The sequence below is a fragment of the Homalodisca vitripennis genome, chromosome 4 (genome assembly GCF_021130785.1).
Source record: "Homalodisca vitripennis isolate AUS2020 chromosome 4, UT_GWSS_2.1, whole genome shotgun sequence".
Classification (NCBI taxonomy): Eukaryota; Metazoa; Arthropoda; class Insecta; order Hemiptera; family Cicadellidae; genus Homalodisca; species Homalodisca vitripennis.
In genome coordinates, this window is record NC_060210.1 from 153,593,687 (window position 1) to 153,611,968 (window position 18,282).

The 18,282-nt window shown below is 30.5% G+C and overlaps 1 long non-coding RNA gene across 1 annotated transcript in view; it reads right to left on the reverse strand.

The window, feature by feature from the left end:
- Nucleotides 1-26: 26 nt before the first annotated feature.
- Nucleotides 27-18,282, reverse strand: part of LOC124360354 — a 188,694-nt gene continuing 170,438 nt past the window's right edge. The window contains exons 3-4 of the long non-coding RNA XR_006922239.1: nt 10,471-10,492; nt 27-159 (exon numbers count right to left, since the gene is read on the reverse strand). This is a non-coding gene — a long non-coding RNA (uncharacterized LOC124360354). The remainder of the gene's footprint in view (nt 160-10,470; nt 10,493-18,282) is intronic.

The window sequence follows — 18,282 nt, forward strand, 5'->3', positions numbered from 1 at the left end:
TGAGAGTGTTACTTTGGAAGAAATTAAACATTCAATTTTAGAAAATGTTATAATAATGTATATAGTATGCATGTATAATATAGTACATTACACTGAATTCAGATTACCTTTTATGAAAATGGGAGTGTTAGAGAGATGAATACCGCACCAGCCAACTGCCTGAAAAAATATTATTTCCGATATAATGTCACTACATTTTCTACAAGAATAGGTTCAAAGATTGAAATATTATATTGGTTTCCCATCTCATTGAATACGTAATGAAAGTATTGACGACCAATATAACAAAGTAGTTTTATTACATGTTTTCACGCAATAATGCGAAATTATGTTTTCCGAGCTAGTTTACAAAGTTGTTTATTCTTTTATTTTACCGTTGCCACCATAGCTAACCAAAAGACTTCGCTTAAACAAAGCCGAATACAATAGACATGAATTTTGCAGCCACTTAAGTGACGGGCTTTGCTGACACTTAGCTAATTATAAGTATACAATTCCAAATTTAGAGAACAACACCAGTTGATCTGGCAACTATAAATTCTCAGCAAAATAACATACAGTAACTGTAAAAAGTTATATTTATTAAGTCACAGATCCAAACGCTTAGAATACGATAAAGCAACTTTATCTCACGATTACTAATCAAATATTGCTTATCCATGTATATTTTACACAGTCGTAGGAATATATCTCTTCTGAAGAACTTCCCAGACATGCAATATGTGCATCTATGACACAAAGGGCACAATTGAAGTGTTTACAGTTTCATAAATAAGTTACTGGCTGATAAAGCACACAGCTACACCTGAAGAACCTTACTGGCATGTAATAGATGTATTATTGACAAAAACGTCGAAGATCTATGTGTTAACAGTTGTATATCTACTTTCCTGCCTTAATAGGCCTTTGCTACCCAATTTATCTGAAACATTTCACTGCCAAGCAATGTGTTCATTAATAACCCAAAAGTCTCAGATATCAATACTCCTGTCTGGTATGGTCTCTACTACACGCCTCTTCTGAAGAACCTTACTGGCATGCAATGTGTGCATTAATAACAGAAAGGTATAGATCAATGTGTGATCAGGTGCACATCTACGTGTTTGACTGCTACGGCCAGTACTACACGCCTCCCCTGAAGAAAATTACTGGCTTGAAATGTTTACATTAATGACACAAAGGTATAAATCAATGTGTGATCAAGTGCACATCTACGTGTTTGATTGCTACGGCCAATACTACACGCCTCCCCTGAAGAAAATTACTGGCTTGAAATGTTTACATTAATGACACAAAGGTATAAATCAATGTGTGATCAGGTGCACAACTACGTGCTTGATTGCTAAGGCCAGTACTACACGCCTCCCCTGAAGAAAATTACTGGCTTGAAATGTTTACATTAATGACACAAAGGTATAAATCAATGTGTGATCAGGTGCACAACTACGTGCTTGATTGCTAAGGTCAGTACTACACGCCTCCCCTGAAGAAGATTACTGGCTTGAAATGTTTACATTAATGACACAAAGGTATAAATCAATGTGTGATCAGGTGAATATCTACGTGCTTGATTGCTACGGCCAGTACTACACGCTTCCCCTGAAGAAAATTACTGGCATGAAATGTTTACATTAATGACACAAAGGTATAAATCAATGTGTGATCAGGTGCACACCTACGTGCTTGACTGCTAAGGCCAGTACTACACGCCTCCAGTGAAGAACATTACTGGTTTGAAATGTTTACATTAATGGCACGAAGGTGTCAGATCGATATGTGTACAGTTGCATATCAAAGTTCCTTTCTGTACAAGCCACTTCTGCACGCCTTCCCTAAATAATCTTACTGGCATGCAATGTGTATATTATTGTGAAAAAGGTCTCAGATCATATATGAAGACTTTTGTATTTACGATCGATGTATGGTGAGATGTATACATAAGTTCTCAGAACAATGTGGGATCAGTTGCATATCTACGTGTCTACCTGGTAAGGGCACTAATACATACCTCTCTTAAAGATCCTTACTGCCATGCAATGTGTATATTCATGACACAAAGGCATTACATCAAAGTCTGATCAGATGCATACCTACGTTCCTGCCTGGCAAGGCGCACGGCTACACGACTGTCCTGAAGAACATTCTGGCATACGAAGTCTTTCGCAACGAACTCTTAACACGCATTTGCAGGAACAATACGGCACGGCGGCGGCGTTGAGCGGCGACTATACGCTGTTAAAACTGTGTATTTTTGTTATTTGTGTTTCTTGTTTATGCTTCACCTCACGATATGCTTGTTTATATCTATGTTTGCTGCTTTAAAAAAGTATCAATTACTTATGAAAAGTGTTATTTACTTTGAATGTGCCAAAAGTGTCGATGCTAAATGTTTAAACTCTTAAATTTGTTGCTCGCTTAAATTATGATAAATGATTTGACACGAAAAGACGGAGACAGATTCCTATACTCAATACGTCATATTTCTATCATTGCAACACTTAAGTAGCCAACTGTAGTGAAACGACTTTGAATTGAACCTCATAAGAAAAATTACTTAAACTTCAAACTCTCTTACGGCCTTAATTTTGGTCGTAAAACCATGAAAGATGTTTGTTTTTTTAATATATAATTGATTCAAAACCAGCCATTTTTAGTGTTTCTTTTTAAGTGCACACTTTTATTTTATGTGTAAACGTTAAATTACAAAACACTTGATAGTTTGTTTCTAAATATCAATAAAATATTGAAATTTTTTTAAACTTTGTATGCTTATTAGTATACATATATATATATATATATATATATATATATATATATATATATATATATATATATATATATATATATGTATATAGTAATAGCAATAGTATATATATATATATATATACATACTATTTTTAAAATTATATATCTCCCACAATCCTATGATCAAAGATTGTGTTTAAAGATTGAACATAGCTCTTATGGGTTCTAAATGAAGAACTGCCGGCTCTTGAAGATGGCTTCCACTGCTTACCTAGCATTATAATACATCAAATGTTTACACTTTTATATAATTTATTATCAATTATGAACAATAAGCAATGTAATTATTGAGCACTCTAAGCATTATAATAAACATAGCCATGCATACCTTTTGTTAGAGCTCTCCATCTAAGAATAACTTTGTTTTATATAAAATGTAGTATAACAAAAGTTTCCACTCGGATTCATTGGATATTGTAAGCACTCAAGTGTAAAATAAAAGCGTTCAGTAAGTTATTCAGATTGGTTCAGGTGATGCCACCAACTGTAGCATCAGTAATTCTGTGTGTACTACAACAAGTCCGTGTTTGTTATTTTTATTTAGTTTTTAATATATTACCTCAAGTTTTTCTGAAATTTACAGTTCCGGAGAGATTGAATTATCACTTTTTTGCCTTGATAAAAACATATCTTAAGTAACAAACCATTGTGTAGAACTTACACAATACTTAAATATTATCAATATTATGTATAATATACTTCCATGGTATTTATTTAATATTGAGCTTTACGAATCTCTGATACTTCTCTATTATTATTATTTCATTATTTATAAATATACCAGTCACAGAGCACTGAATTATATTTATGTATTATGGACTTGCACTGTTAGGCTATTGTTTGAAATTTGTAAAATGTTTAGTTGGATTTAGTATAAAAAATGTATTATATTAACTGGAAAGTTTAACACTGAGAATAATATATTTGTTATATTGTTAAGAGGCAAGAAAAAACAACTTTCAACTTGTATTAGATATTTAGTGTGTGAACGCGGCAAATATTTGTAAAATAGAGTGACTTTTATATTATCCATGGTTACATATGCAATGTAAATCTTAATAAATATTATAGAGAACGGATTTTTATTTAAAATTAAGAGCGCAAAAAGTATAAAATCTTTAGGTAAATGCGTCAATAATATACCCATACAAATATATGTTAATAAAGGATATATATATATATATACATACATATATATATATATATATATATATATATATATATATATATATATATATATATGTTAGTTAGGATGTTTACTTTTCAAACAAAATTTTAGTCTCAACCTTTATATCTTTCCTAAAGGCAGAAAATATAGAAAGATTTTATTTATCATTCTACGAGAAGTGGTAGGTAATTTAAGCACGGTTTATGTACATTTTAATTAGACTTTAAAACAAAATTGCTCTGGAATGAGGATATATATCGTTACACTAATCACATGAATACTAACGAGAGAGAATGTTACATTGTTATTTATCGAAAATTTTAGTCACTTTAATATAACATTTATGTTAAAACATTTACTTGTATTGTTATTTATTTACTCTCGTCATAAAGTGTTAAAAATCATATTAACCTATTAACCTTTTACTCGTATACCTAATATAACACTTTACATTTTCCTTTTGAGCCAGTTTTATTTGGACATTGTTCAAAATAGCGTAAAATAATATTTGAGATGTCTCTAATTCCTCCAGCAACGACAAAGTTTTCTACTTTTTTATTCAGCGGAATTAATTTAGTGGCTTTTCAAAAACTATATTAGGACAAAAATACAAAAAGTCATTTAAATAATGTCTTAGAAGTGCAATTAAAAGACTAGTAGATCTTTGTTCAATTTTTCAAGAGAAACTACTGTTTACTACTTTGAAACTGTGACTCCTTTACACTTCTAAGGAAGCAATTAAACCAGCGCCGCGTCATCAACACCGCTTGACAGACAGAAGATCATTAAGAAAGGATTAACTCCAGCATCGGATATAGCGGTATTAGCAATGTAAATTACACTACTCGAATTCTAAAATCTTCCATCATCGTATTATTTTACATGTAGATTTGATGTTTAGATTTGAACTCAAATAAAATAAACCAAACATGCAACATTCAATTTGTCTAGAGTAATTTATCCTTTTATAATTGTTTTTTATTATTTTTAAGCACAATCCTATAATTATTGAAATAAACTAGCAGTAACGGAAATATACACCATGAGTACCCTAATACACATAAAATACTTACTAGAAATCCCAAGATCTCTGATTATAAATACTTTAAAAATTTCAGAAAGAGATGATATTAAATAATATATTGTTTTAATACACGAATAAATAATGAAAAATAATATAAAAATCTTTTAGCGTAAGGAGTGGGAACCGAACCTGCGACTCCACGATTCACTCCCGAGTGTTGCGCCTTAAACCACACCCTCAAAGGGTTAATCATATATTTGGAGTCTACCATTCTCCACGACAAGTTACATTAACTATTAGAAATTTGTATCCGGCTATGTTAGTGCTTTGTAAATATTCTAACTTTTGTTAAAATTACATAACAGTTATAAGTATTATTTGTTATTATAGTTATGCAGAGAATTTATATACTGGAATATTATTTTCTGATGGACGTTTATATGAGTATCTAACCATAAGATACGGATGAATTTCTATGTGTTATTAATGATAAGAATAATCATAGGTAATATGAAATCAAGGTAATATCAGAGAACACAAATTAGTATATTCCCGTATGCCATATTTCATGTACCATAATTTAATAGTTGTTCATCAGTTTATCATCATTTAATAACCCAGGTTGCATTCAATGACTCTTCCTCAAACTCATACTGCTCGTACAGTTTCATCTAAGTTTCTTTTTGATCCACTTGCCCTTTTTGGAATATGTTAAACCTTTTTTTGACTTGTGAACTGGTTCACTCTCAAACGTTTTTAATTATATACACAAGTTTATTCCACAATTATCTTCAAAGCCTCCATTAGTCAACATAGGACAATAATGTAATACGTGCTAGAGGATCATAGTTTTCTGTATGCAATGTATTTTAAAGTAATAAATATATTTGTAAATTAGTCCAAATATGGTATTCACTAATAAATTTTAGACTTATTTTTTCCCCTTATGTAATATTTCATTTGCTCTCCATCGGTAATACCTTTAAATATTGTTTTCTGCACGAACATATTGTTGCAAGTATCTAAGAATGCCTACTACTAATATGTGAAAGTTACAACTGTATACTACTTGTTAGCAACCTTGATTTCCCTTTTGTTTGGCAGCTGTCATTTATAATTAATATATAAGAATATAGAATGAGATGTACAATTTTATTTTCAAGATCCTTTATTGAACAATTCTTTTTCCACATTACCTAGTTCCAATAATTGGTACATATACTTTTACTAATAAATCAATAGTGTTATCGGTCCTCATTAGTCTCTATTTTATATACTTGCACTGTGTACTCTTTTCATTACTAAGAAAATACTGGAATGTTTCTGTATTCTTAAGTAGGCTATTATGTAATGTTGTTGGCTGAGCGTTAGCGAACCTATAAATGGTAGGGATAGAAAATTTCATTTATGTTCCTCTATATGTCTTTCTATCTCTGTCTCCGTGCCCGCAGATATGGCTCATGAAGTGCTGGCGGCTGCAACCCATAAGGAGAAAGGGCGGTGTGACCTCGGTCCTCGAGAGGCATTTAATGTCCCCGGTGAGCCGTGCAACAAGGTGGGTTTTCCGATGCTGCTCTGGGCTATTGCTAGAACCCTGTTCAGTATCACCTCGGCAGACGGACACACGCATGGCTGTACCCTTGTACCCAGTACTCCTGGAGATATCCCAGTGAGAGGTGGCTTGGGTACCCTATCCCAGATTTGCAAAGGTAGCAGATCCGATGTTTAGAGTCTACAGAGGAAGGTGGGTGTTGGCTCACCGCGGCCTGTATCTTTCGGTACAGTTCTAGAGGCTGGCCACCCTGGTGAATCGTGTACCTCTGGAGGTATGCTTATATAAATGGTCTTTTGGTATAATATCCCAGGCTCGCAACGGATCCGGAGGAATGAAAGGCAGTGACCATACAGTATACCATATTTATAGTGAGGTCTAGAACCATTATCACAATGACTCAGAGTTAATTACTTTTAACTTGAAGTTAATGAACATAAAATTCCTGTTATTCATTGATGGTTGTATAAGTTTTAAAACGGATGCTTTTAGCACGTAATAATGTAAATGTTATCTTGATGGTACAATGTTTAACTCTCAATTTGAACTGTCTGGTAATGAAAGGCAATTACATTTTCAGATTTTACTCTGTGTCGCTGTACAGAAGCACTAATTGATAACACGTTTTCATTAACACTCACAGCACCCGGTGTCTATTATAGCTCCCCTTCTCATCTCTGTACAGCGGTAATTAAATTAAGTTTATACTTTTTGGAATATTTATGTTACACTTTTATATGCAACCGAGTATCAAACTTTTTAGTATATAAGTGAAAGTTTTGGCTCCTATATTATTAACAGTTTTTTAATTTTTTTACTGTAATTTTAGGTATCTAAACATATAATTTTTACATTGAGATCTATTATTTGTGAATTTGAAATGCACCCTACTTTAGACAATAGGACTCTACGCCAAGGATTTCCAAATTGAAATTATACTTAATGAGACTAATTTTATTTTTAAACTGCTGGTAACTAAAACACACAATGTGTTGGTAATACAGTAATATTCTTAATCTATTAACCTACTTAATGTTTGCTGATTGAAAACAGTATTCGCACATGAGAATTACAAGCGAGATCGCCATTATTCTTACGCATTTTTCTATTTATTTTTTATTTATATATATATATACTATACTATATTATCTAATGTTAAAGAAATAGTAAGGGAAGTATTTTATAATGTACCGTCAACATATTTAGTTCAACTTATTTGTTACGGCAAAGGATTTTTCTCCCTAATCATTCCAAGAGAACAGTGAGTATTTTCAAGACTGTTCTAAAGAAAAAGTCATATATTATGTTCTCACTCATCTTATGTCCACGCCAGTGACTCGTCGGCAATTCAACATATAATGTGTTGAATTAACAATTTCGTTAAATAGAGCTAAACATAGTAGACTAATCTATATTATACTTATTTATATTAATATATTTTAAAACATTCTGTGAGTAATTGTGAAAATATTTACCATGTAATGTACGCCTCAGGGTTTGAGTTTTGAACAAAAACGTTTTAAATGAAAATAAAAGATTTTTTTTTAAGTTATTTTTTTAATTCATCAAAAATATTTTGTTATTAGAAAATCGTAGAAATCGTATTTATTTATAATATAGTATTTATTATGCTAATAAAAGCTATGTAGAATAAATCCCTCATACATTTTGTAATACTAAATTACACTCACACACACACACACACAAAACGTAATTTTGTATAAAACTTATAGGTTCCCTCTGTTACTAGATATTTAGATGAATAATAGATGTTTTATGTGATAACTCATGGCGGTTTTATATATATATATATAAATCCTTGGCGTAGAGTCCTATTGTCTAAAGTAGGGTGCATTTTAAATTCACAAATAATAGATCTCAATGTAAAAATTATATGTTTAGATACCTAAAATTACAGTAAAAAAATTAAAAAACTGTTAATAATATAGGAGCCAAAACTTTCACTTATATAGTAAAAAAGTTTTATACTCGGTTGCATATAAAAGTGTAACATAAATATTAATAGAGTATAATCCAGCCCAGTACACCTTATATCAATTTAGTAATTTCATATAAGGAGTTTATCATAATTCCATACCTAACAAAAATTTACCGTAAATGATTCATGTTCAATTGAAATATAATTTTCACCAAACTTTACATACCATTAAAAGAAAAAAATTGTATAATTAATGCATAGCCTACTATAACACATTTTAATATGATTTAGGGAGTACATCCCGTTTGTGTCCAATATGCTCATAGTTTTATACACACTATTACCATAACGTATTTATTAATATAACTGCAAAAGGAGAATAGTAAATACACGTTCCAATTCTAAAGTTAAAATTCTGTTATTACAGGTTATGTATGTTTTGAAGCGATAACACAGTAACGTACATTTGCCATCGTTAGTCGCTAAGGTATTTTAGTTACAAAACATAATGATGCCATATGTCCCTGACCTTGTTATTCTTCTAGTTAGGTACCGTAGTCTATAGAATGATAAACATTATTCTACTGTAAGTAACTCCTGTTAGAACTCTGATTATACTTATCTTGTGGTGTAGTGATTGCTTACACATCGAGTTACTCTGGAAAGCGTGATCCTCCATGTATTTTTTATCTCATTTTATTCGGATGTTAAATACAACAGATTCATTATCAACATTAAATACCTTAGTTTAAAAAAATGTATTACAAGTAACAGACACAGGAACAAAGAACACGTACTAATTTCAATAAAATAAATAACCAACTACTTCTTGCCAGGTTAGCACAAAAGTTGTTCTAACAAGTTTTCATTAGACCTTGGAATTTGCACACCGGCCACGACGAACTACGTAATTGCTATAGCCTTTTATTTTTCTAAAGTTCCAATAAAATATATCAGTATACGAAATTTCAGGTCTGCAGCATATCTGTTCAATGTGTCACACAAGTAGAGTATCGTTGCCTGATATATCACTAATCGCAGCAATTATTGAGTAACTGACTACATTAGCGTTATTTGTTGTATATAGTATTTACAAAATAAGTGTGTGTGGGTGTGTCTTTTTATAGGAAAGAAGTGGGTATTAGTTAAATGATAGTATCGCATTTATTTTATAGAATAATATAATTGTTAAAATTTGTTATAGTATTTGAAGTAGGAGTAAACTTTTGGCAAACATTTCAATATTGAATTTACATCAATTCCAAGCGTAATTGACACAAGCGGAGTTATAAAAGTTAATGGGTGAAGCTTACCATTACAACCGTGATTTTTCATTTAAAGGCTATGAATATCACTGTTTCATTAACAATAGTCACTATATTTTATTTTATTTTTATTATACTATACTGAACCAATTACAATCCCATTCATACTGTTCGAATACGAAACTCTTTTATTTAAATTGAAACTCTATTCCTGTATTTGATGTACTCCTATATTTTAGTGAGTTGATGATGCCGTTCATATCACGACACAACACAAAAACCATTATCATTAAAAAAATGTAATAACATATTAACTAAAAGTTTCTGGTCATTACGATTTTGTTATATTTAAGTTAGATACGTACGGTGGTCGAGTTAACTCGTGCTGGTAGCTTGTGAAGATTCAGTAGAACACGGTAGTAGTAATGTATAATTTAGTGAAAGAAGATTACTGACCAGCCTACAGAATAAGCAGCTATGCACTTCAGAAGACTCAATTACATCGTTTGTTCCATATGAACTGGAAGCATGTAGGAGTACTAGCAATAATGTATAGTAAACTCAGTGGTAGTAATATGCGTTGCATGTGCTGAAAACTGTTATCACATGCATTTATTTGGCAAAACATTATGAGACTAAAGTTAACTTAAAGCTTTCTTTTGTTTAATAAATAGTCGTATAATATATAGGTTCTAGCAATAAAGAAAATCAACTCACCTTCAGATGATTCAGGTTAGTTCTGAAACACATTAATACAGTTAACAGAAGAGAAAATTGTCTTAATGACTTACTGATAGACAGCCGTTACTCTCACACTAATTTTCATAAAGTTCTTGCATTTTGCATTGAGATAAAAGCATTCACTTTATTCGTACTATTTAAACTACATCTAATTTCATTACTTATAATGTAATGGTGATACTGGAAAATCGATACGGTACATAAAATGGGAAACGTATTAAGCACGTATTGTTGGCTGTGGTTCAGCGAAATGAGGCTGCGAAAATTTCATTTTTCTCCGTCTGTCCAAATGTCTGCCTCTATCCTCACACAATCTCTTCAACGAAATGACCTAAAGACTTGAAATTCCACATAGGACTTCATTTCTTAGTGATAAATACTGAGTTTAATGATGGTACATCTCATATCATGGGATTTAGGGTGTTTAGTGGATATGTATTCATTATGCTATAGATAACCATGATAACAACGAGAAAATATAATAATAAAACAATTCGTAAACAAACTCAATACCCTCATTAGAGATTCAGAAACGTGACATATTAACACAAATAGCCGTGTATGTATATCCCGACACATACAACATAGAATTGTTGTACATTTTATTATTTAAGGAATTATATCACCAATTCAATAAACAACAACTATCGAGTGTTTTTAGCAAAAGAAATTATTGCAGGTATATTTTTAGTCTTCATTCATATATATAATATATTTATACGTGTGTGTGTGTGTGTGTGTGTGTGTGTGTGTGTGTGTGTGTGTGTGTGTGTGTGTGTGTGTGTGTGTGTATGCATTTATTTATTTCCTCGTGAAAAAGGTGTTAACCTTGTATAGTTTTGCGTCTGTTCACCGACATATTTCGATAAATAAACACCAGATACTAAAACACAAGATTTCTACCCTTAAGGGTAATAACAATTCTAATAGTTATTAAAGTAAAGTAGTTGATTTTCTGCACAAAGGAGGTATTTTGTGCCGTATTATGGGTCGATTTTTAGGGTTGGAGAAAATAATACACTTCAGGATTAAGTATTCAATTCCTTTTAACCACCACAATTTTATTGTAAGCATTTGTATATTCTTTTTTAATAAATTTTTTATTGCATATTTTATAAAAATGCATTTTACATTATTCCTTTCAAAATAATTCCTGTTAAAACAACGTCGCTTTATATATTACTACCAAAAATGTTGATATGTATGACAATTCGTAAGTAAAGTTCAAAAATACAAAAAATGAATGCCTATTCTTGCATTTAATCAAGATAAGTTAATGTTTACGTTTGTTTATCTGATAAACATTTACTACATAGGTTTTGCATAACTGGATTATTTAGATATTTTAATTTCTTTTAGGTATTTATGATCAGGATATAAACGCAGTTACTTTATAAAAGTTTTTTCTAAAAACATTTCGTATTCTTAACATTGTACTAAGCACAAATTTTTCAGTACCCTTCGTAATGTTATGAACATTCGGCATGATTGTAACATTTATTCAACTGTACCAGATTTAAAAAAATATTTTATATGTTTTCAGCAACTTTAATTCATTATCAACTAAATGCAGTTTCGGTTTTTCGACAGACTCTGAATTTCATTGTTTTATATTCATCTTTTATCGAATTTGTTTAAAAAAAAAACAAAATGGACATTAAAAAAATCCAGAAGAGAGTTAAAAAATATGTGTATTTTGCTTAAGTCAAACTGTTGATGATGTGCGGAAAGTCTAGAAGTTTAATGTTATAAACAAACCGTAAAGATTGTAAATTTAATATGGACAATATCGTTGTGAGTATAATGCAAAATATTCTCCTATCTCCTATTTTCCACTCAAGTGAATTTTACATCAGCTTCATTATACATTTAAATATATGACTTTCAATAAATATAGTTTGCACAGAATAATTATTCATGGAGCGTTCAATTTAAATATGCAGTATAATCTAAAGCTAATATATACATACATATATATATATATATATATATATATATATATATATATATAGAATATTAAAGTTTTAAAAAGAGTATGTATCGATCAAAGAACTATTATCTTGTATGAAAATAAATTAGAATTTGACGGGTCTTATTTTTCTATAATGTATTAATATAATATACAAGTATGTTTGCATTATTGATATCTTGCTTTATAAAGTGTAGCTCTGTTGATAATCTTCTTCATAATAACTCTTATTAGGTATTCTAAAAATTCTGTTTTATAATATGAATACCATTTTTGTTATTTGTTATCAAATAAGTCATGGATAAAATAAGTTAAATGAAACTTGCTTTCTAGTTTATTTGTGAACAAGTTTTATATTCTTAATAACTATTGAAAGATTCAATAATTTTCAATTTATATAAATCTACTATGACGTATACTTGCATTATTGTTAAATAACAGTTGTATTAATCAGTAAATAGCAAGGTATAATATATATTCTCGTAACATCATTTATTTGATATTATTTCAGAGGATGAATCAGGTAAGTTGTGATTGCAGTATGAGTTGTAGTAAGATCCTATATATACACATAATTATAGTATACAATTAGTAAGTAGTTAAGGAAACATTTTTTTTACATTACCATAATTCAGTAGTACAAGATACTAAAAGTAAAATTTATCTTTTATTAAGTGGATGCTTTAGAGAGATTGTGAATGGGGTTGACACGCAAGAAGTTTGGAGTGATTACTGACTTGTTACAACGCACAGGTATAATTTGTTTGTTTTATCTTAGATTTTAATTATTTTTTAAATAATCCTCCTAAGGAAACGATCGGATGTCAGATCTAGAAACGTAGTGTAACTGATTTCTTGTCCCAATTAGTTGCGGTGAATATCCGAAAAATCTTGTTTCTTTCACAACCAGTTCCCTTTTTAAAATAATCTTTAAAAACAGAATAGTAAGTATTATCTTGAATATATACTCAAAAACTATGCGACTGAATTATGAAGATGGTTAATGGCTCTTAGTTGTTGTTATAACGGAATACTTGGTTACTATTTAAAGTTTTCTCAATCAGTTCAGTTCATAAATAAACATATTATTTCTAAAAATGTAAAATTCATATTTTGTCTGCATTCAGAAAGATCAATACAACTACCGAAGATAAATGAATAAAGCACAAATTAAAAAGATATAGTTTTTACCTTCCACAAATAATGTGTTTATTTTGTATCTGAACTCAGTGAGAAAACTTTAAATAGTAACGAAATAACCCATTACAATAACAATTATTAGCCATTTACTATCTTCAGAATTACAGCTTGTTTGCGTTTTTCGGTGGAAACAGATACAACTTTGAAACAGATATCTAAATTTTATAGCTTATAATATATTACTAAACTATCATATTTTCCAATGGCCCATTTGTTTACAAGATTAAAATGAAAACGATAATTTCTCAGTTCGACTACAAACTTTCTATTTTATTGAGTTATTAATTTATGGTAAATTGTACTCGCTGAGAAGATATCTTAAAACGACTTGATGAGTTATAACTAGATAAAATATTATTTTTAGAGCACAAAAATGACGAAACACTCGTTTTTGAACCATTAAGATCTCCATGGAGGTTGCTATATTTGAACTCTTTCTACTTTAATAAACACATTGACAATGGCCTATATTTGGCTTACTTCCAGATAAACAATTGAATGTCACTTACATCAAGAACTGGAATTTTGAAGTAAAACTTTTATCTAATTAAACTTCGCAAACAAATGTTGTATAACAAATTAGTAGTTCATACAATTTTCGGATGGTGAGAAGGCACTTCAATTGCACATTAGTGCTGTTATGATGTACTCAAATATAAAACGCTACATTATGAGGAGCAAAGTAATTTATTTATATTATGGGATGTCAAAGATCTTTAAAATATAAGAATAAAACAGGCAGAAAAGGCCAAAACATAAAATTTCCTATGTTTTTAGAAGTGAAGTAAAATTTTAATAATTTTATTTAGAATGCGAGAGGTTCTAAATAATTCTGAGATCAGTCGTTGAAACTACAGATATCCTTGTCTCTCCACCCCATTAGACGATGTAACACTGCATCATACCTGATACTTATCACATGGTCTGAGACTTCAAGCGTAATCGAAAATCCTCTAAATTCCAGTATTATCTTTCCAGAAATAACGAGAGGTATTGAGAGTAAGGTTTCAAAATCTTAATCGTACTAAACTATGAAAAGAGTACAGCAAAGTAGCAATATATACGATAACTGCTGCTATTTATAACTAATCTAAGTAAAACTCAGTACAGAAATAGTAATAGCACATATCGTAAATTCACAAGTCAAATATTACCAAACATTGTTACTAGATTGTGGTTCTGAAGCCGATATCAAGTTTGATTTGTATAAGTACGCAACTTTTTTAAATAGATTTCAACATGGTTTTTTTTCTCGATTAAGTAATTTTTCCTAAGAAAAAATATTTCGTCAGCCAAATTTGTTTGGGCAAAGGTCTAAATGAGAAGGTAACAATAATGTTCAAAAAAATAAGAGACGATATATTTTCTCAGATTATATGTATTATATTCACTTAGAACCGACAATCAGACACATACTAAATAATGGTTAACAGCTAGATAAAGAATCTGAGAGTTTCTACCTTATGGTTAGGCAAAGCTGTCTTACTTTTGGTTTTTAGTTAGTGTTATTAGTTTAGTAACTAAAAAGACATTTGATCTCACAATGAAATTAGCATTTAATATTTTTAACCCCTAGAAAACTCCAATTTAACTTGCAAGAAACCCCATTTCTTTACAAAAATTCTCCGAGAGCCCATGTATAACAACTATCTTAAAACAACTTATTTTTCAGTATCCAAATCAATTTGTTGTGTTTTTAGAAAATTACATCGACAAAAGTGAGCTCATTTAAAAATTGTACTGGTAATACTGGATCACAAGCCACGAACTACGATTGCTTAGGATATAAGCTTTTATCATTATCAGTGTTCGATGGTTGACTTCAAATAATAAAGAGAGACATAGCTATTCCTCTTTAGTAGACCTTTAGTAGACCTTTGGTACACAATGTAGCATAAATCTCTCTCCGACGACGTAAAGATACAATGGTTGTTAGATGAGTGCTTACAAGATATTTCCTTTTATCTTCTCTATCTTCTTTTATTTACAAGGTATTTCAACGACGGTAACAATGATCAGTAGGGCTAGTGATAGCTGCACGTCAGGTAGAGAGATTTCTCAACTTCAACAGGTCAGGCATATTTTCATGGCAATAAAATGATCATTTGATGAGGTCAGACAATATTACTGGAACATATTCCTATCTTTGCACGTTATACCCCTTCCATTCACCAATTCCTGGGGATTCTGAAAGTAAGAAAGAGTATCTGTCATCTGATCTGACAGATTGCTTGGTGTTTTACACAGGAATATCGACAACATCTTTATATTCTTTATTTGGATATTATATTTACCATCATTCTTGTACTGCACAAACAACCAACCGTACAACAAGTACGAGAGAATTTCCCATCACAACACAAATAAGTAACATGAACCGTGGGCTAAAAAGTGTGTCCTAACAATTATAAATAATGATACAGGAGATAACTAGTTGCAAATATCATCAATTAAACTATAGATGTCTATAAATATATAATTAATATTTTATATGTTTCCTTATAGTTAAATAGTAACTGAAACATCTGTTCAGTTCATGCCAAGTTCAATCCTACATACTTGTCAAGGTTCAAGTGAGTATATGCTTACTCTTCTATTCCAGCTAAACGCGCTGCTTGCCAGGCAACTGTGTTTGTTTGCTTGATATGAAATCGAAACTTGACTGGTACATGATGTCGCCTCGACTCAACTATTGTTACACCATACGTGATTTTGTCTTTCCGCTGTTATTTACAAGCTCTACCACTTGCAAACTTGATTTATGACGCAATTTTCTCGTACTACCCTTCTATTTGGTGTAAGTCACTGCACTTAGATACTATACGTATCGTATTTCATGTATCTGTTCAATAATGTAGCCCGATACAAATATCCGATATATTAACGATTACAATTATTCGACCATAGAGCAAGTGACAAATTGACAAAACATTGCAACTATTATACACGAAGGTACTCAAAATTGGCTTTTCTGATATTAGAGCATGGAAGTAAGTGAAGGAGAAAAGGGTGGAGTTGTCAGGCAAAAGGTACTAATGCCATTATATCGTGCACAACGAACCCGTGTTCTTTGAAAAGGTCGCACGGAATACAGAAAAACATAGCATACAACGTTTGTTTAGAAATTTGCTGCTTATTTAAATTCGTATATTACCTATGTTATACCAATCAAGACACAGCAAATAACGCAACCGTTGTTTCTAAAAAATATTAAATACACAGCGTTTTGAGTAGCGTACTGAAAGTAGTTACGATTGTCTAGTTTTCACTACAGATGGTGCCACTGAGGAACTAATATAATTTACATCAAGGTGAATATTATTTTAACATTGCTGTTAAATCACGTTAATAAGAAAATTGTGATCTAATGGCACTCTAGACTGGTTTCTCAAAGGTTTAATAACAAGTGATAAATATTTGGTGTACTATTTTGTTTTATTTTATATATTTATTACAATAATTAATTCTATATACTGTTTTATGCACATACTAATAAGTGATTTACTTATACCATTCTCATATTAAAATGGCCATCGTTCAATAATTTTATACAAAAGGGTTCAATGCTTTACGGTGATTTTATATACCTAAAAATATAAATTAATGTACATATTTGGTATTTATTGAAAGTTCTTACAACCTAGGTGTGACTTTTATGTATTTTGAATAGATACGACCGTAGGGCTCTGCTCCATGATTTCTGAATTTTCAATGTTAAACTTATGACAGTATTTTTCTTCAGTATAAAACAGCCGATTTACGTAATACACATGTATACCTTAGTTTAGTTATATATTCTCATCCATCAACCAAACTACTTTAATAGAAGTTTATTTCTTTATAATATTTTACGCTCCTTTATTTTCTGAAGATAATTTCTTAATACAAAAAGTATGGCGATTCAGGCATCAAAAAGAATTATTTTACATACATATTTGGTAATAAACTGAAAGTTCGTACACTCTAGACTCTTTTGGGGTTTTGAAATATATATTTCTCTTGTTCTCTGCCTCACAGGTTTTCCAAAATATCATTGCTAATCTCATGGGAGTGTTTTTGTGTATTTTAATACAACTGGTTATTAAAAAACTCCTTTGCTCAGGCAGTTTTTCTCAAGTCAATAATGAACTCAATATCAGTTGCTTTGTTATAAACCCACTACTTTGCTGTTATTAACTTTATTGTTTGTTATAAAACTTTTTTAACTAAATAATACATACATAAATGTATTAAAGTTACAATAATAACATTTATAATACTTCAAAACAAAATGGACACCAACTCTTAAAGCTTCAAGCCGACAATATTGTTCCAATAATTTAATTGCGTACATTTTGATTACCAGAGTGTCAAACAAATTCCAACTGTGCATTTCGCATGAAAATGCAAGCATTTTGCAAATACTTAACGTAAGCTATATTCAAGCGTAAACAACACGAGGCAGTCCCTCGAGCCTTTAATATTCATGGAATTTAAAACTTGCGCATTCTGATTAGACAGTTTCACATTCCGAGTGGTCAAACCCTTATTAACTGTGTTTCAAGATTAACATTGTTTACGAAATACAATACATATACCATACATTTAAAAGATTTATTTCTAAACTATATTTCACTTCT